We start from the raw sequence: 21,072 nt of genomic DNA, 5'->3' as shown, positions 1-21,072 counted from the left end.
TTAATACATATTGCGTTTTTGTATTAAATTTAGTTTTTAACTTTTAATTGAAAATGTTTTAAATTTGACATTGTTAAAAATATGTATTATTCAGCTTTATATGTATTAATCATTATAATATTTGACTAGTCACTAGAGTATCAAACATAATTGTAGCGGTTGTATATTATAATCTTAATTAATGTTATATTTTTTTTTGTATTAATGAATAAATTGTATTGTAAATTTGACCTCCCTATCGCATTGGGTAACTGTAATGGTAGGAATGGTTGTATATAAATAAATAAATAAATATTACGTACGGCCTGAATCGTCATGTACCTCATACTCAGAACCAGACATGTCAGCAACACGTTCTGCTTCAGCCGTTTCCAATACAAATACCATACAAATTTTGTCTAATGAGATTGTGAGCCCACCAACAGATACAGATTACGACATTCTCGGTCAAGCATTTCATCAAGCATAGTTAATTAAATCCTAAAAACTAATTTTCTTTTTTTCGTCGGTTGATTTTTTTTTTTTTTTTTGTTAAAAAGCTGCTGTAATAAATAAAGTTTATAAACAGTAAGTGTTGTTATTATTCTGTATCCACACACTTACCGTCATTTGATCTTTCAATACTTGGTTTAGTGCAATGCATACTTCAGGCACAATTCTTGATATAATCGAACTCGAAACTTTGAACAGGAAATGTAGACTTTCAAAACTATCGCCTGTGGCTAAAAATTGCTTCCCGTTTAGGCGTTTTCTTCTTAGTTATGAATGGAGCAATTTGTTGTAGTAAATATTCAAAGTCCATTATAGACATTCTTGTAAAGTTGTTAAATAGACCCGAGGGTTCCACTATCAGTTCCGCCAATTGATTTTCCATGGTGCTTCTGAAATATAAAGATATCTTATATATAAATTCTCGTGTCACAATGTTAGTCTGCATACTCCTCCGAAACGGGTGGACCGATTCTCATGAAATTTTCTGTGCATATCGGGTAAGTCTGAGGTAAAAAAGTAAGATAAATTAAAAATCAACTGTTAAGTCTTATTGGCATTTTTTTATGTTTTAAGTATTTACCTGCTTCTATTGCGGTGCATAGTAACCATCCACCATCTTCTCCTTCGCCATGGCTTAAGAATTTTCTTTCTATGATAAATGGATAAAAAATTATAATAGCTCACAGCACAAAGGCAAACAGCAGCTGCAATTTCCACATCCATTGTCACAGAAATCTTCCGTACAAATGAAAACGCGAGTGTGTACAAGTACGCTCTCGCCGAGACTATCACCGGCCGAAACTCGACGAGAGGCTCTCGACGAGTGTGTACAGCCGCGGTTACATGTCTAGTATAGTAAGACATACCTAGAATCCAAAATTTCAAGAATAAACCTCTTCTCGTTCTTGAGATATCGACGTCCAAAAATAACGATTTTTATCACTGACTGACTCACTCATATAAAATCTGGACTACTTCCCGATGACTTAGGAACTTGAAATTTTGCATCAAGGCAGGTCATTCGACGTATGCAAAGGAAAAAATCAGAAAGCAGCAAATTATGGAATAGTGGTATAGAAGACATAGTTATTAATGCGGTTACTTTCTATCATTAAGTGCCACACTCAGAAAGGTTCATTAACTGTTGCTGGCCGTAACGCCCCCTTGGTACGCTCGGTAAAATTAGTAAATGAGTTAAGCGCGTGACACACGGTGAAGATACTATAATATTTTATCTTAAGATACTGTTATATTTTATATCACAGTATCTTAACGCATCCGGTATCAGCGTTCGGACCATCATTTTTCTTTTTGTCATTGCGTACTAAGACTCCTGTAGAACCGCCATCCTGTTACAAATGACCCACAAAATTTCGCGTCATTTGTAACAGGATGGCGGTTCTACAGGGGTCTTAGTACGCAATGACAAAAAGAAAAATGATGGTCCGAACGCTGATACCGGATGCGTTAAGATACTGTGATATAAAATATAACAGTATCTTAAGATAAAATATTATAGTATCTTCACCGTGTGTGACGCGCTTTACTCGCTCTGCTACCGGAGACGGATTTATTTAATACTTCTTTAAATGCGTATAAAACAAATGTTTTTAGATTCTTAAGTAGGTATTTTAACGAAATTTGTATTCTATTTTTAATATTATCTTGTATAAAACTAAGCATTATTGCTTTGGGGTAAAACCTGTTAATTACTTGTTATGAAATAAATAAATAAATAAAATTAAATTAGTCCTAATGAGTAATAATAATTAATTCAAGCAAACTAACTTTTATTTTTGTTACTTTACACCCCAATATCTCTGCTATCCCATAGAACAGATCTATAATTATTATATTCATAGAATCTGTATATTTTTATCTATTTAATCCCCTATAAATCATCAGTGTAACGATCAGGCCCAGAGTCCTATGGGAGATTGCCATTCTCCTTTCAGAGCTACATTCCCAAACCTCGAAATTGCATTGAGAATGTATTTGGTCTTGATGGTATCAAATTGCACTGGAGAGCGCTCATTTTCAAAAATGAAAATTATAAAAATAGGCTTCGAACCACGATGGGACAAAACCGTCTATCAAAACTTTCTCTCCTGAGCATTGAAAGCGATTTAGTTCTCGGAGAACTGGATTTCAGCTCATTTCAGTTCAGATAATTCATGTTTCCGATTATATTTATATGCGTTTGTTAAATACTAAGAGAATCTACTTGGTTTCACAATAAATTATTTATTGAAAAACTCGACTGAGAAAAATTGTTCATTTTATTTGGAAAATAATTTGTGTCCCTTCGTCCAGCATACTCACCATGGAATCCTGATATTTCATGAATGTCAAAAAACTGTTCTGAAATAGTGCTAAATAGTGCCCAAAGGAAAAAAATAGTGCTCTTGTACTTGCGAAGTTATAGCCATAGTTCGATGAGTATGCTGGACGAAGGTTTCGCCCAGCATACTCACCTCCGTCCGGAGAATCTGTATACGCTTCAAACATAATTCATACTTCAAAAAATAGTTCCCAAATAGTGCCAAACGGTGCCCAAAAAGAAAAAACAGTGCTCGAATAACTTCGGAGTTATAGGCTTCGTTCAGTGAGTATGCTGGGCGTAGGTTCTACGCCCAGCATACTCACCTCAGTGCGCGAATATCGAACGAGCTATAGGTATAATTTACGTCTCAAAAAATTGTGCTTGAAATAGTGCCCAATATCAGTCCAATTTTTGCTTGACTTTTGACTAAGAAAACCATTAAATTTTAATGTAAACTTCTACATACTAACGTAAAATGGGGTACAGTCGTCGACACATGTTTTTGGACAAAAATATTAAACTTTCTAATTGTAGACTTCATGTTATTGGAAATAATTATGGTATTTTCTCACATGTCAAAAACTTTCGATTAAATGCATTATTATATATTTTATAAATAATAATAAATGAATGAAACTTTAAGCGTAAATGAAGTCTATTACTTCATTGCATTGTGTGTTTGTCTGAATAAAAACAGTCATTTGCAGCCAATAAAATTAATATCTTGAAAAATTGTAAAAAGGAAATTATACAGTTTCTTTTTGTATATATGTTGCAGGCAAAACTTATAACCAGTCAAAACTAGTACTGTGACATAGTTATACAAATTTTTAAAACTCTTTCCAATAGTTTCATCAATGAAAGGTTTAGCAATAAAAAACATTTTTAATTACTTACGTTATTTATTACTATTTAAAGGGCCAAAGTAATCAGAATTCTAGTTAACTAGTTCACAGCTTTTGTTAACATTCATAATATAATCAATGTAAATAGAAAAAATTGTAGTTTTAATATTGTATGACAATCGGTAATAGTCTTCACTTCACGTCATATTATCTAAAAAATACATCTGTGTTAATTCTATAGTTACGTTTATACTTACTACCGACGCTCGCGCTGACTGATTCTACCTATTTCGATATTGAAATGTAACTAACGTGAACTTAAGACGAGAACAGATCCTGACGGGTAACGAGGACAAGCTTGTAATAAAAAAATTGAAGAAAAGTAAATTATATCCTAGCAATTAAGACAGTGTTTCATTTCCAGTAGAATTGGAGGATAAAACCAGGCCTCCGCAGAAGTAGGTATATAAATAGGTATTTGAGATCCAATTAGATAAACAAACAAGTTACATTACGTTATTATGTGTGTACCTACCTACATCAAACCTTTAAAAAAGTAACTAAGTAGGTACCCATTTTTAAAACTTCTTAAGCATGTCCTTAATTTTAAGTGTACAGTGTCATATTCAACGAAAAAATGAACGTGTTTTTGTAAAAAACAACTCGCTTGCTACCTAGTTTTACAGTGCAATTAATGAATGAGTGTAAAATCAATTTAGTTAAATGCCACTATTATAAATTGAAATATACTTACTGATTTGGGTGCAGCTCCTATATTGATTACGTACTAGATACACAATTTTATATAGGTAAATAATGACATCACCAACACATTGTTTGGTTTTGCAACCCACTATGTAGTCAAACTCAAAAGCCGGCGTTATTATAATGATGTGCGACGAAGTAAACAAACAAAGAAACTGAGAAGCGCTTGTTCGTTTCGATTGCTTTGTGACACAAAATGGACCCTTATCACCTTCAAAATACAGATCAGTCTTGTCTAATAATCGTAAGATGTTAGGGCAGCGCCATCTAGTATTTAAACATAAACATATTCATTTGCGTCGCGGGCGCCGCGCGTCGTAAGCCCCATACCTATTGACCGTACGTGCATCCATTACTGCCACACTATATTGAACTTTATCACATGAGGAATACAGGTCAATTCCGTAAACGTTGTGGTACCGTCCTTGATCCGGAAAATGATTATTTTGAATAATTTTGTCAGTTGTAATGTAAGCATTAATAACAGCAACTTTATTTTTCATGCATGATTTACTTCATTTGATATCTTAATCCTTCAAGCGCCGTGATCTAGACAAAATATAAAAATCATTGTTCCTAGCTACCGGGGTCCCATGCGACGCGCGAAGGCTAAGGGTGCACTCACACACATCAGTCACCGTCAAGTCACCGATGACTGATCGGTGACGGTTCGTGTACGTATCCACAAACACCAGTCACCGTCATGTTGTCCGTCAGTCACGTCGCCGGTTTGACTGAATCATTGAACACATACATCAGGTTAGTCAGTGATTAGACGTGTGTCACGCTAGAGAACATGTAGCAATTGACGGTAGCACGACGCTGACTGAACTGAGACGTGACGGCACCGGGTGAGTGGGGATAAAAGTATGATACATGTATGGAAAGATTATTTGACGTGCCTGACCGGTGACGTCACTGATAGATTTCGTGCCGGCGACTGTCGTGTGGGAACAGAGTCATACTAGAACTATTGATACATATTTTTTTTTAATCCTGTCCGGTGACGTGCCGTGACGGTGACTGATGTGTGTGAGTGCACCCTAAAATCATATTATTATAAAGTATTATTAAAATAATGTGTAATTAATAATATTGCGATTCTAAAGTAAATACTCCCTTACATAGACAATTAATAATTTACACAAGACAAAAATTGTTAGAAAGAAAGTTAATAATATTGTATTCGACTGTACTCAATGTAATGTATGTAGAAGTTTACAATCAAATTTAATGGTTTTCTAGGTCAAAAGTCAAGCAAAAATTGGACTGATATTGGGCACTATTTCAAGCACAATTTTTTGAGACGTAAATTGTACCTATAGCTCGTTCGATATTCGCGCACTGAGGTGAGTATGCTGGGCGTAGAACCTACGCCCAGCATACTCACTGAACGAAGCCTGTAACTCCGAAGTTATTCGAGCACTGTTTTTTCTTTTTGGGCACCGTTTGGCACTATTTGGGAACTATTTTTTGAAGTATGAATTATGTTTGAAGCGTATACAGATTCTCCGGACGGAGGTGAGTATGCTGGGCGAAACCTTCGTCCAGCATACTCATCGAACTATGGCTATAACTTCGCAAGTACAAGAGCACTATTTTTTTCCTTTGGGCACTATTTAGCACTATTTCAGAACAGTTTTTTGACATTCATGAAATATCAGGATTCCATGGTGAGTATGCTGGACGAAAGGACACAATAATTTGGGGCGAGGGGGCCTCCACTCCTTTGTTGCCCCGAGGCCTCTGGACCTCTAAATCCGGCCCTGAGTAATATATGTAATAATTATGTAATTGGCAGATAGCCATTTTGTGTTAAAGTAAGAAACAATCAATAAACTACATATATACAGCTTTTCTATGATGTCTACAAATCAACCTGTTGTTTTCAGATTTTTTGGAGGACTACAAAATGGACTCAACAACACAAGTTTTTGAAGTCTTGGAGACTAATCAAATGAACAGCCCTCAAATTGAACATGAACAAAATAGCATAGGTATTATAAAATTTACCTTTCAGATTTAAGTGATAAGAAAAATGATACAGTAATCAAAACCGCAACAGAACAAGTGCGTAGGCCTATAGAATATATTCGGAGAGTGGCTGTAAGGAGGCTACGAAATTTAGAAAATAAGAAAAAGATTGAAATAAACTATGGATACCAACAATCTTTTTTAATTTATAGCCAGATTAACTTATATACCATTTCATTGCAGTTCGAAGCTGAACAAACAAAAAAAGGGCAGCGTTGATACCACAGGTTGATACTGTTACAAATCTTAAAATCATACATAGTACATTACCATAGACAAGGTTTTCTGTTATTTATAATCTACCGCCTGACAACTTAACCTCCCCTCCAGTCGGTTAGTTGTCAGTCGATCGCTCACATTTTTTGAAGAGACGATCTGCGAGCCAATTGATCTTAAACAGCCGAGCAGTGCGGTCAACAAGTGCCATAGCCGTGCCTCGTGCTTTATTTAAGGTTATTTTTTATTTAAGATTTAAGAGGATTTAAGTAAAACTACCAAGTGTGAAAATCATAGTGAATGTAACAAGGAGCAATAATAAAATATCGATTGTGACGAAAGCGTTTTTATTCCACAACCCAACTAAAAGGGCAGCATTGGTTGAGGAAGAAATAAACAAATGTTTATTAGAAAAAGCGAAAATAGAATTAGAGGAAGTAAAGAATTTAGTGGCAAAACAAGTTGTAACTAATTGATTTGATTAGTCTCTACAAGAATTAAAATAAAAGTATTATTGTTTATTTTTTGGATTTTTATTTATTAAAAAAATAATAATAAGAGAAACCTATCAACCAAAGATTGTCGCTCCATAAAGCCATTGCTGTTAGAGTTTTCACTAATTGGTACAACATCATCATTTTGAATATGAATGTCTTCGCAGTTCATTGGCATCAAATCGTCTACTAATAATGCAATGTTATGCAGTGTTGCACATGCACATATGACAGCCACAACTGTATCCACCTTGATAGCCATTCCCACTTGAAGACAAGGAAATCTCTTCCAAATAGCGACATATCTTTCCACAGTATTTCTGGTTTTAATTTGGCTGTTGTTATAATTTTCTTGGGGAGTTGAATTGGGTGATAAAAATAGAGTCAGTAGCACATTGCTAACTGCATAGCCGCTGTCCCTTAAAATGATCCCTTTTAATACACCAGTATTTAGTCTTTGCTTGACAGCACTGCTGTTGTAGATAAAACTATCATGTGGACTGCCAGGCCACCGGGCTACTTAATCATAAAATTCCAAATTTGGCCCTGTGACTGCTTGAACATTGATTAAAAAACAATTTTTGCAATTTCAGATTTGCTATCATTATAGTTTTAAATATATTGTTACTTGCGAAAATAAAATAGTGTGAAAATAGCGCTTTGGGCTTCTGTATCCTATTTTGAAATTTTTGATGCTCTTAAAAATTTTGAAATATTTAAAAGTGATTGGCATTTGTTCAAATTGGTTGAATCAGAATAAACAATATCGTATGAAACCTATTAGTTTATACTTATATGTTCACCATAATAGAGACAAAATTCTTGATAATTATAAAAACTTTCGTGGTCAAATCAATTTAACAAAGTGTAATGAGTATATTGAACTAAGTAAGTAATGACAATGATAGCGAAGAAAATTTTAATGAAACACATGAGCAAGTGTCAGATGATTTTATTCCTTATTTTCAAAATGAATCATGCCTGTAAAGATAACATACTAAATTTTACAATTAAGTTTTCTGAGTCACAATGGACAGTAATTAAACCGGTTGAACTTTAGGGTAGTATTTTGAGGGTGTAATAGAGATCATTTATGAACAAATATGTGCGCAACAGTTTTTACACCGGTACTTATTGTCACGAAATGCTAGCAGGCAAAGTACGTTTTCTCAAGAACTTATTGAAGGATATTTGATTATATATTCACAGTAGTGAGTTAGTTTAGCTACACGGAACTGAATGATGGCTGTGAATCTATACATATACAGGGTGTCCCACTGTTGGTATACTAAGCTCAAAGGAGGTTATAGTTTTGCATACGCTGAGTACGTAAAAAATACTTATAAAAATCCAGACGCAGTTTGTTTTCAAATAGATGAATTCTTAAAACTCTATGTGCACATCCATAACAAGCAAACCGCCCAGCTTTGCTGCCAGCATGTGACCTATCGTTTAAGATTACGTTTTCATAGACAAAATACTCACATTAGCGAAGCGGTATATGCCGGCTGCGCGAAGCTAGAGACGAAAACATGGATTTTCAGGAAAAATTTAGCAAAAATTTTTTGACGTAATTTTGTTCTTTAAGTATTTTTTACGTGATCAGTGTATGCAAAACTACAAGTCCCTTCGTGCTTAGTATACCAATAGTGGGACACCCTGTATATAAAACTCAAAGGTGACTGATATAGTGATCTATCAACGCACAGCCCAAACCACTGGACGTATCGGGCTGAAATTTGGCATGCAGGTAGATGTCATAACGTAGGCGTCCCCTAAGAAAGGATTTTAGAAAATTCATCCCCCAAGGGGATCAAATAGGGGATGAAAGTTTGTACGATGAAAATTTATCTTTTCCACGCAGGCGAAGCTGCGGGCAACAGCTAGTATATTATATGCATACTCTTCAATAAGTTCTTGAGAAAACGTGCTATAATAATATTTATTCCTAGTTTTTTTTTTTTCAATTGGTAGCCGCTAGTTCAGCGATGCCTGACCTTAAGATAGCTTTTCTTAAGTTGAGCGATTGACAAACATTGATTGTTCTGTGGAACACAAGCTGTGTTGTGACACTAGCTGTAAAAGTAGCTCTTCGGGGTCTGTCAGTAGAAATATTATTGAAATCTTAAACTTATGTTATTGGGCCCTACCTATACCCAGTGGCGTGCATTCCATAAAGACATAAAGACACTGCCTACCCTAGCATTTACCAAACTCTGATCAATGTTTAATATCCATAAATTAAATTCACAGCGTCATTATATTTTATTAATTACGCCATGTAGTAATGAAACAAAAATCAAAATATTTCAAATATATTTCAGATCCATCTATTGGTATTTTGGTGGCATTATTATCTAATTTCTATAACACAGCTCAACTATGCATGCGCTGCACTAGCGCCGCCACGGGACCCAGTACGTCACGGGACGGCAAAGACACAAACTATCCGTGTCTAAGTTTTTATATGTGTGCTCTGCGTGTCTACGCATATTTTATATGTGTGAGTGCCTATAAACACGGCACACTGATGTTATAAAACTACGCACACAAACACACAAGGTGTCTTTTTACGAAGATATACGAACCGAATTCGGAACCACATCTAAAGTCGAAACTGAAGTAGACTGCGACCAATTTAAGAAGTGTGATAATTTATACATTTTTTGTAGCGGCCGGTAAAGACCATCTGTAAATAGTATCATTATTCGTTTGTTTTGTTTCGGAAATAAAAAATATGTTACTTTGAGGTTAAATTTGTTTTTTGCGAAAATTAATAATGTTAACTACGACAATTTGCAAGTGAAGTGTTTTGGGAGTAACTAAATAGATTATGTCTATCGTGAGTGTATTAATTTGTAAGATAATTAGGTATAATTTAACGAAAAATTCTTATTTTTGTTTTATGAATAAACATTTATCAAACAGAGACTTAGTGATAGAAAAAAGGGCCGATCTATACCGGAATTTTTAATACACAAAGGTAAAATTAATCGTTAATTTTCTAATATAGAACACTAGTTATTAAAGGTACTTTGAAAATTATTTTGTAGATATGTGTATAAGTAAATCGTAATATATTTTCCATTATTTTGGGGAATACTACGTATTGTAATCTCATATATGAGTAGGTACAGCAATGTGAAAATAAAAACATTGCAAAAATATAAACATTGTGAAAGTATTCGTTATTATGACTTATTATCATTACAATATTTCTGCCTACCCTGTCGAAAAACTCTGTGCACGCCCCTGCCTATACCTATGATAATTATATGTAGTCATAAAAAATTACTCGAATATTTTAATGTTCCAGGAAATGATGTAGTTAAAAAATGGACAAACATAAAAGACAACTACCTAAAATACTTGAAAAAGAAAGAGCTCGCAAACAAATCTGGAGCTGGTGCAAAAAAATTGAAAGAATACCATTTATTCAAACAGCTTATGTTTTTTGAAAAGAAACGCACCTAATCTAACTGACAGTAGTATAATAGAAGAAGAGTCTGAAGATCCAGAGGCAAGTGAAAATATAAGGTCTCGTTACAAAGCTCATACTACAACTTTGCGTAAAAGAAAATACTATGAAGATGATTTTGAGAAGGAAATTCTCCAAAGTTTGAAAAATGCAGAAAACAGACACGTTTCATTTTTTAAATCAATTTTACCATTTCTTGAAAAACTAGACGACCACCAAACATTGACGTATCAAAGTCGCGTAATGCAAATATTGTCAGACTTCAATCAACCCACATATCAATACAATCAACCATCATACAGCGGCTACCAAATTATGATCGATTTATGATCAGTATGTTTTATTTCTTACCTGATGGTTAAACCAAGCATTTCCATAGGATCAACAGGTTTGTTGATCCTATGTTTAAAAGAGCTAAAGTTTATTTGTATACTCAAGTTAAAGTATTACGCTAGTCATGTGAAATTTGTAAAAACAAAATTGAAAAAGAAAGGTAACACATATCTTCTTTATATATAAAAATGAATCGCAAAATGTGTTGGTAAGCGCATAACTCGAGAACGGCTGAACCGATTTCGATAATTCTTTTTTTATTATATTCCTTGAAGTACGAGGATGGTTTTTATGTAGAGAAAACGTAAATATGTACCACGGGCGAAGCCGGGGCGGACCGCTAGTTATTACTATAAATATTAGAGCACACGGTCCTTTAACTCACGTTAAATTTATTTTAGGCATGGAGACTTATCCAAACCCAGTGAGGGTCCTCGTGGTAGACATTATGTGCAGCAAAAATGGAAGGAGTTAATTGATATGCTCAATAGTGATGGCACTGGGGATTCTCGAACAGAGGAAAAGTGGCGGAAGGTAAGCCTATTATATCCTAATTACGCACATTTAAGGAAATACACATACTTCACACAATTTGAAATACATGCATGCATAATTATATTGGTGCTGACATCCTGCTCTTGTTCATGTTTGTTAGGTTTGGAGTGATTTTAAGAACAATGTAAAAAAAAAGTGGGCGAAAATAAATAGGTCTGCTCAGGGTACAGGTGGTGGGCCAGCGATTCAGCTGACATTAACAGACCTTGAAAACAGAGTTTTAAATTTAATTGGAGTGCAGGCTGCTACTGGGATGCCTATACAAGAAGCTGGATTTGTACAGGTGTGATATTTTTGCTTGGTAATGTAGTATATCTTTTTTTTCATAGCAATCGTTGTAATCTCAGGGAGATATAATAAACTGATAATAATTAATGATTTTCGAATTATCTGAATATTAAATTCCATATTGGGACAAAATATGAACAAAAGTTTAACTTGTCTGCAAATTACCTACCTAACCTTGTAAAAAAGGGTCACCACTTAAGTTTTTTGTTAGTATTGTGATTTGTGACACTTGAAATTCTTGTGTGGACGACTGGCTGGGGTTTGAGTGCCACATAATGCATTGCAATTATGATCTTTGTTTACAATGTCTTAACTTTGGTGTTTCTATGAGCATTAATGAATAGTCTAAAGTAGTATTTTGTTTTATAAAAAAATACAATAGGTATACTAAACAGTAAAGGTGGCCTTTACTCACAAATTTTAAGTAAGCACTAATACTTTTTTATTTTTTATAGGTTGTTGGTGGAGAGGATGTTAGCTTGTCAGGTGTACAAGTACCTGCTACAGAAACTGTAGAGTTGTAGACGAATTGACTGGGGATGATGCTGCTTATGAATATACACCAATTCCTGAAGGTTGGACTTACTTGTTACGCCTTCAAGTCTCATACATTGCAAATATATTCATGACATAATTACTTATTTATGTTAATATTATTGGCACCCATAAAATTATATAAATATTATTGTGCAATCCATCATATTGCTTTTGCTTAAAATTTAAAGCACTTTAAGTACGCCGTTCAAATACGTTTTTATGCTTCAAAAATCATAACTATAATACTATAGCCGAAATTCTTCATTGCTGCATAAACTTAAGCTAAACTGTATTTTCTCCTTTGCTTAACATATTGTAAATACTAAATACATTTTAATTAAACCGAAAATTTGCCGAACATTCCAGCTATCACGACAACTGCGCGTGACATTGTATCGGGCGGCCGGCTCCAAGAACTTACACCGTAGCGATCGCCGTGTGGCCGCCTATTACACCGCGCAGTGTGGAACGAATATTTCATCGCAATTAAAATAATTCAGTGGTTTGATATAAAGTATTTATTTGCTTAATTTATTATTTGTCCTAATACAAAATATCTGAAAATGATAACGTTAGCAAGCAAGATGCGGAACAAATACAATTTAGCGATTTAATCATAATTCGAGGTTCGTTAAAGGGACATTTAACGAAATTTAAAATTTTTATTGAAACTTTAAATAAAATACCTGTCGAAAATATTTCTAGTTGGCAAATTAAAGAATTGAATGTCCGTTTGCTCAAAATTGAAAAGGTTTCTGATGAATTTGATAAGATTCAATCAAAATTAGAGATCGCTGCTGATGTTCAAACTCATCATGATGAAAGAGACTTATTTGAGACTCAATTTTTTTTTTCTACGTCATTAGCTCGTGAGATTGAAGAGTCGTACACAAATTATATTACTAAATTGAATAATAAAGACAACGACGCAGCTAGTGAACGTTCTTGTAATTCAAGACGGTCTTCAACAAGTATCCAACAACTATCCTTCGATCCAGATGTCCTTCTATTTTATTGTTTGAAGTTACCACAGCAGATATTTCTCTGATGATTTCTCATAAAACAGTCCAAGACTATTCCTACTTTCCGGGGAACACAAAAAATACGCCAGTTCTTATTTTTTCACAACACCTAACAGTGCAGAAGACTTTCATGCATAGTTTGTGAAAAGTTTATACCCACTATCATTTGGGGTAATTTCAACAACAGTGCAGTAATCGATTCACTAAGAGGCGTAGCAAATCCCCAATAGACAACTTTTTTTATACCGGAGCTGCATCGTCATGTTAGTGACAATAATAGGACCAATTTTCAGCAGGATGGGGCCACGGCACACACTGCTAGGGACTCAATAGCAAAAGTGAGAGAACTTTTTCCCGGAAAATTAATAAGTCGCTTTGGCGACATAGCCTGGCCCCCTAGATCACCAGATCTGACACCTTGCGACTTTTTCCTATGGGGATATTTAAAATCTCGCGTATACAGCAATTCACCATCAACAATACTGGCCCTCCAAGAAAATATACGACGCGAGGTTGCGGCGATCGATCCGGAACTTTGTAAGCGAGTTTTCGCCAACATGAAGGAAAGGTTACAAGAATGTTTGCAGCTAGAAGGACGCCATTTGAGTGGAGTGCTTTTAAAAAAAATAAAATCCGCATTATTCTTCTGTAAGATAATGAATAAATGACTTTGATAGTATTCATGGTTCATTTTATTTTATTTTTTAAAGTGTAAAATCTGCCGGCGGACACCCTTTATTAATAATAATTAATGCTTAATAAATAAATAAGAAGATGTTTTAATTTAAGTTTTGGAGAAGTGAAAATAGTAATAAGTATTTAAAAGTTAAAAACATTTGTTACCTCTATAGTAAGTAGTACTCGTATATTTGTTTTTAAAGTGAAACTTTTATTACATCGTCTCAAACTTTTTGGTCTGTGTAGCGCATGTCGCGTGTATCGCGGCTGCCGAGTAGGTATACCTACTCGGCAGCCGACCGTCACGCGACATGCGCTACACAAAGCAGTGTTCGGAACCGTTCGAACAGTTTCACTTTACCGTGGTTTCATAAAACCACACAACATTTTTTTTTTGGGTTTATATTATATTTATGTTGGTCATTTTCTATAAGTACAAAATCTTGTTTATTTTCTGTAAGTTATAGTTATAGTTTTGAGTTAATTTTCTTTGGAATATGATATTTCATTGTTTGATATATATTAATAAAAAATATATAATTTCTTTCATTTGTACATGTGTATTTTTACTACAATACAATAATAAATCATTCCCTCATTTCTTTATATTTTTAAACCTCATTTTATATAGGTTATATACAAAAATATGGAAGACCAATCAATACCTCTGGACAGATCTCTAAAAGCAACTTTTCTGATCTCCTCGAAAAAATTCTCTGTTTTGCTTATTTTGGATGACATGGGGGTGGGGGGGTCTAGATGATGATTACGTCATCGTTAGTTATTTAAGTTTTTTCGGTGATTCCCGAAAATAATACATATGCGTAGGCACTCGCTTTGAGAACTGTTCACTTGTCTAATATTATAATTCACTCTCCTGCCGGCCGGCTGCAAGTGCGCGTCTATCAGTATTGTTTTGTTTGGATTCTAAACGTATTGTAAGCATTGAAAGTTTAACGTTTTAATTATTTAAATTTAAATATCTTATTAGAATGTCATAATATCATATCAGCAAATCCAAGTTATACCAAAAACTGTTCGAAAGTTTAAAAAAAATCTCATACTGGGACGAAAGTGCAAAATGAACAAAAGTTAGTTAACGAAGTTTGGCGAAATTATAAATTACAAGCAAAGTCAGATAAGGAACTAGATATTATTGTATCTAAGAGAATTGAAGAAGAATTGCAAGCGGCGACTAAAAATAAATCCAATCTGCTTCATTTTTTTCCAATGTGAGTAAAAAAAGGGAAAAGTTAGACCTGTAAGAGTCGCTGCTCGTCGTGCTTATGAACTGATGTGCATTGACCAAGATGTTGAATGGCTCGATGAGAGTGACGTAGACATTCCAAAATCGGATGAAAGTGAGCAGACACACAACACTGAGCAGCAATCCAATGTCATCGATAACTTAGAATCATGGATTCAGGTTTCATGGACTGAAGACTGTTAATGTGTTCCGAAAATATTCTTTATGTTAGTTATGTTCTTTATTTCTGATTATATTTTTTTGACATTTACTCTGTGTATCAGTTAAACCTAATATTTTCATGAATTTTCCTATTTTAAAAATAACAATATAAAAAAAAAACATTTAAGTATTACTAAAAATGTTTACGTAAGCATAGGGGGAGGGGGTAAGTGCTTTGCTTACTTTTGATGACAAGGGGGGCGGGGGGGTAAAAATGGTAAGAAATCTGCTTACGTATTACGTAATACTTGAACGGCCCCTAACAACATTTATTTCTAAACTCAATAGATAGCTTAAAAACTTATTGCTCTCCTGAAAAGTTGTATCAGGTTTCACGAGTCATGTATTTTTCTGCTATCTATGTAACATGTTATTTACCATTTTTCAGATGCTCAAAAACGAAAGCCCCTGTACCGTGTGCAAGCAAAAACAAATCGACTCGAAATTAGACGCCTGCAGTCTGAAATATGTCGATTGCGTTAAAAAGAGCTTCGTTTAAACAACGTTTAGAAACGGCGCAAAAGTTTTCTGAATATGTCTCTTTCCAAAGAGTTATAAAACGATTGCAAATACCCGGTCAGATATTCCCTCACATGCAGCTGCAGTCAAAAAAGAAACCGAAAGGTAGACGCTTCACAATTGATGAAAAAATATTGTCATTATCTCTTTACAAAAAGAGTTCGAAGGCAAACAAACATTTAAAATACAAACATTTACAAAGAAAAATAGCTACACAATTATCTAGCTATTTTTCTTTGCCGCCGATAAATGCCATGAAACGTTCGCTAGGCCAAATTAGATTGACCACTGGGATCAATCCCATAATTTTTGAAAAGATTAAAAAAACCATGGCAGAAAAAGACGCACCCGATCGTCTATGCAGCCTCATCTTTGAGTTTGAGTTTGAAGTGTCTCTGACACCGAATATTTCTTATAATGCACAGAATGATGAGATGGGTAAGGTTTTGCTAATAACAAACAGGATCGATTTGCTAACCATGCACTCGTGTTTATGGGTGTGTTATATACCACCAAGCCTATCATCCGAAGATACTTACACTTAGAAGATTCAAGATAGTAAAATCTACAAGTTAATATCGCCTTTATACCATTACATAATCTTTGGTATATTTTATGGTCGCCTCTGCGTATAACATACTCATCGGTAACATTCAGGGTAACATTTTGCTGACTTTGCATTGACTTCGAAATTGGATCGCCGCTGTGGATTCCACCTTACTTAGCCTCTAACCTCGAGCAAGTCCATTTGTACTTGACGTAATTTTAATGTTTGATTTTAATTTGTATTTTTTTTTTCAATAAGCTAATTTTGAAAATTGTTTTTTTTTTGGACTCTCGGGCGCGTTAAATATAATTGGCGCAGTCGGTAGGATTTTCCGGGTCCCCTAGGATAGAAAATTAGGGAAAATTCTGGAGGAGATAGGCGTTTCCAGCCGAACCGGAAATTGGAAGAACAACGTGGCCGAGCATCCAAACTTCGATACCTCCCAAGAAATGCCGAGATCTATGTGAGTACACTTTATTTCAGTGATTGCTCCTTCATTTCCTGTGTTAGTTTTAATTTTTTTTTATTTCAGCACGTGTTATAAAATTTTCGATGCTGAAAATTAACGAACAGTGTAAAAAATTTTATAGGAATTTAAATTAATAAGAAATAAAATTTTCTTTTGATTTAATAAATTAGTAAAATTTAAAAAAATTTAATTGAAGGAAATTAAAATCATTTTTCTATGATAATAATTATTAAATTTAGATTTGTGTTAATATTTTAATTAAATGAGATGAGTAGTAGGAAAGAATTTTTTTTTCAATAAACTAATTTTGAAAATTGTTTTTTTTTGGGACTCTCGGGCGCGTTAAATATAATTAAAGGTAAATAAAGCTTTATACCTATAGAAATTTTATTATAAAAACATGTTCTCGTTCATTTCTTTTTTCTTCTTTTAGGATGATCATGACATGACCTCTAGAGCTCTATTAGAAGATATTACTAACAAAGATGTAACCAAAGAGAAGAGTTATACAGAAAATATGGAAGATGTAAGTATAGATATTGAATTTAAGTCGGTATGTAATTAATTGTATTACTAACTTTGACCTACGATTTCATCCGCGTGGAAATACAATTCCTTGTTTTTTTTTTCAAACTGAGAATACTGATCGAGTGTGGAATAAGGAAAACTCGAGTGATACATTTCCCCAAAAAGAAAACGATGATGATGAACTGATGTCTAAAAATGAAAAAAATTACGAAGTAAAAGAACCTGAACTTATTTCCACATTAACGGAAGTAATTGGGGAGAGTGAGATGGAGTTTCTGAGGAAGTCTCTGTAATAATTATGACAGATACGGCGAAAGCGTAGACAACAGTGATGCCATTAAACAAGCCTTCAATGCTTAATATTAATATATAATATGTTTGTTGTATTTTGTAATAATATGTGCTTTTTTTTCAATAACTTGGAGAAATTATTGGAGCAACATAACTTCGTGCCTCAAATGATTTACAACGTAGACGAGACTGGTATAACGACCGTCCAAGAAACTGAAAAAATTATAGCTCCCAAAGGACAAAAACGCGTCGGGTCTGTAACGTCATGGATGTCAATTTACAGAAGTCAAATCGCAAGATATACATGACGCAAACTCCATCAAAGCAACCTTTAAAGGAGCCACCAATAGATAACGTCATGTATGATTCCACTTCCGAAACCTCTTCGATTATATCAAGACAGCCAACCATAAAAATCAGTAGTAAAAATATTCAGTTACTAGATGATAGTATGATGTTAAGAAATTCTGGGAGCGAATCAGATGAAGTTACTGCAAGTCTGTCTATGGAACCAATAGCGACGAGCGACTACTTACCAATTAACTTGGAAACAAATGTAAGTATGTAACTGCTTAGTACAGCTGAGTAGCTACAGCTACAGCGGTCTTATGAATCCGTGCTATAGTCTGGTCGTCGAGATATTTTACTCAAACAATAAATGTTTATCACAAGAAAGGGTTTATTTTTAAATAATTCCTTACAATCTTTGAACCATGGACCTCAATCATAATGGGGGTCCGTGGCATTTAGCCCTTTTGCCCTGATTATTGAATATTGGTGATTCATAAGACGTTCTAACATGTTTTTTCTTCTAGGAATCTTCAACACTTGATTAAACGGAAATGAATGTAAAAATGTTGAAAAGTGTAACAATAATAATAGTTTAAAAAAACTAAAAAACACGCTTTTTATAGAAAACCGAACTAAAAAATAGAAAATTTTTATCAAATTAGTGTATTGTCATCAGTCCTCAATAAATCTACAAAGTTTGAACGAAATCTGGCCGTTTAAAGTGGGTCAAAATCGCGCCCTAAGAAGTCGGTTACAAACATACAAACATACAGGTGAAGCTAATATAAAGCGTGTAAAAAGTATAAATTTTAATAACATGGAACCGCCAATATCCTTAGAACATCTTACTTTAGATGAAAGTGGATTAAGATCATTTTTAAATATATCTAATTTAACAGAAAATCTACCCTTCTCCTTTGATTCTCTTCGAGAACTTGATGTTAATGAGAATGACGAGGTACCCTGTTCAATTAATATTGTGAAATACATATTGTAATAATCCTGTCTTGTTAAATAAAGGAATTATTATTATTTTATTATGGAGTCACAGCTATACAAGTAAGAAAGGCAGTACCGATATGCAGAAGAGCTTCAAATCCAACACACATTTGACCAGAGTGCCCAAATGGCTGGACGTGATTGACTGGAAGGATTTCTGAAAAGAAATAATATATCTATTCGCAAACCAGAAGCCACAAGTATTAACAGAAGAACTGCTTTAAATAATGAAGACGTCCAACTTTTCTATAAACTATTGGGAGATCTAATGGACAAACATAAATTCACCCCAAAAAATATCTATAACTGCGACGAAACCGGTAGGTATATCTACAGTACAAGGTCCTGGTAAGATATTAGCTCCCAAAGGCATGAAAATGATCGGTTCCATAACATGTTGGGAAAGAGGTAAAAATATTACACTATTATGTGCACTGTTTGTGGTTTTGTTCCTCCTATGTTCATCTTCCCTCGGAAGAGGATAAATCCGCAGCTCGAAAAAGATGGTCTAGCAGGAGCTATATACAAATGCTCAGATAATGGATGGATAAACGAAAATCTATTCTTTGAGTGGCTGAAACACTTCGCTTATTAATTGCATTCAATCCTCGAGCTGTGGAAATGATTGAGCGGAAACAAAAAGATGGTACCAAAAAAAATGTTTTGCCCTCTTTCAATCAAGAAGTACACTGAGTTTATGGGAGGAGTTGATCAAGAAGTACACTGAGTTTATGGGAGGACTTGAAAAAAAATGGCGACCAAAAGTAATGATATTAATATTCCAATTTTCGACGGTACGGAATACAGTAATTGGAAAATACGAATATTGAAATTTCTACAGTTAAAAAAGTGCAAAGATGTTGTAATGCGAGCAAAAAAAGCAACCGACAATGATGAGTGGGACGACAAAGATGTCCGTCACAGCAACAAATTATATTTATAGTGCAATAACCAACAAGCAGTTGGAATATATAAGTGAAATCGATTCAGCCTACGAAATTATAAAGAAATTTGACGAGATGTATCTGAAGAAATCAACAGCGATACAAATAGTTTGTCGACATAACCTCGAAAATATTAAATTGAAAAATTATTCTGAAGTGTCACTTTTTTTCGATGATTTTGAAAAGTCTGTAAATGAGTTGAAACAAGCAGGTGCAACGGTATCAGAAATAGGAAAAACTTAACTATATGTTAAAAGCATTACCAGCAAGTTATTCAGTAAGACAGAAAAAATCATAAGTTCAACCTAGACGGTCGTGTTATTCATTTACACCAGCTCCCCTCACCTCAACATGTGGCCTTAAGAAAATGTCTGAACAGACAGATGAAGAAAATATTGCTATTTTATCATTTGATGAAATGTCAATTCGGAAACATTTATACTATGACACGAGACAAGACCAAATACTTGGCTTTCAAGACCACGGCAATCATGGCAGCACAAGTGAAATTGCCACAAAAGCTCTTGTATTTATGGTTTCTGGGATAAGAAAGAGGTGGAAACAGCCCATTTCATTTTACATCTCGCATACGTTACGCAGATAGAATGAAAGTTATGTTAAAAGAGGTAAAAAAAAAACAAATTAAATCATGGAATCTTGTTAAATATTTACAGTTATTTAATAATTCTCTTTTACGTTTTTCAGGTACAGAATGCTTCAATTCAAGCACTAATATGGTTGCTACTGTTTGTGACCTATCAACTGTGAACTTAAAAGTTTTAAAAACATTGGGATCAACCACACGAGAACCACATTTTGTTCACTGTGGTCGCGAAATTGTCGCTCTTTTGGATCCCCCGCATCTACTTAAATGCACAAGAAATCTCCTAATGAAACACAATGTGGAATGTTCCACTGACTTACAGGGCAAAGGTATAAAAAATAGTGACATTTTT

General features: G+C 34.2%; 1 pseudogene; it reads left to right on the top strand.

Annotated features, from left to right (window-relative positions):
- LOC149896180 (uncharacterized) overlaps nt 1–11,159 on the top strand; it is a 257,603-nt pseudogene extending 246,444 nt beyond the window's left edge.
- The last annotated feature ends 9,913 nt before the right edge of the window (nt 11,160–21,072 follow it).

The sequence above is a fragment of the Colias eurytheme genome, chromosome 29, assembly GCF_061535395.1.
Source record: "Colias eurytheme isolate Ceu_HAF_F1 chromosome 29, ilColEury1 Martin Lab GWU primary, whole genome shotgun sequence".
NCBI classification, from domain to species: Eukaryota; Metazoa; Arthropoda; class Insecta; order Lepidoptera; family Pieridae; genus Colias; species Colias eurytheme.
This window is presented reverse-complemented; position numbering and strand designations above follow the sequence as displayed.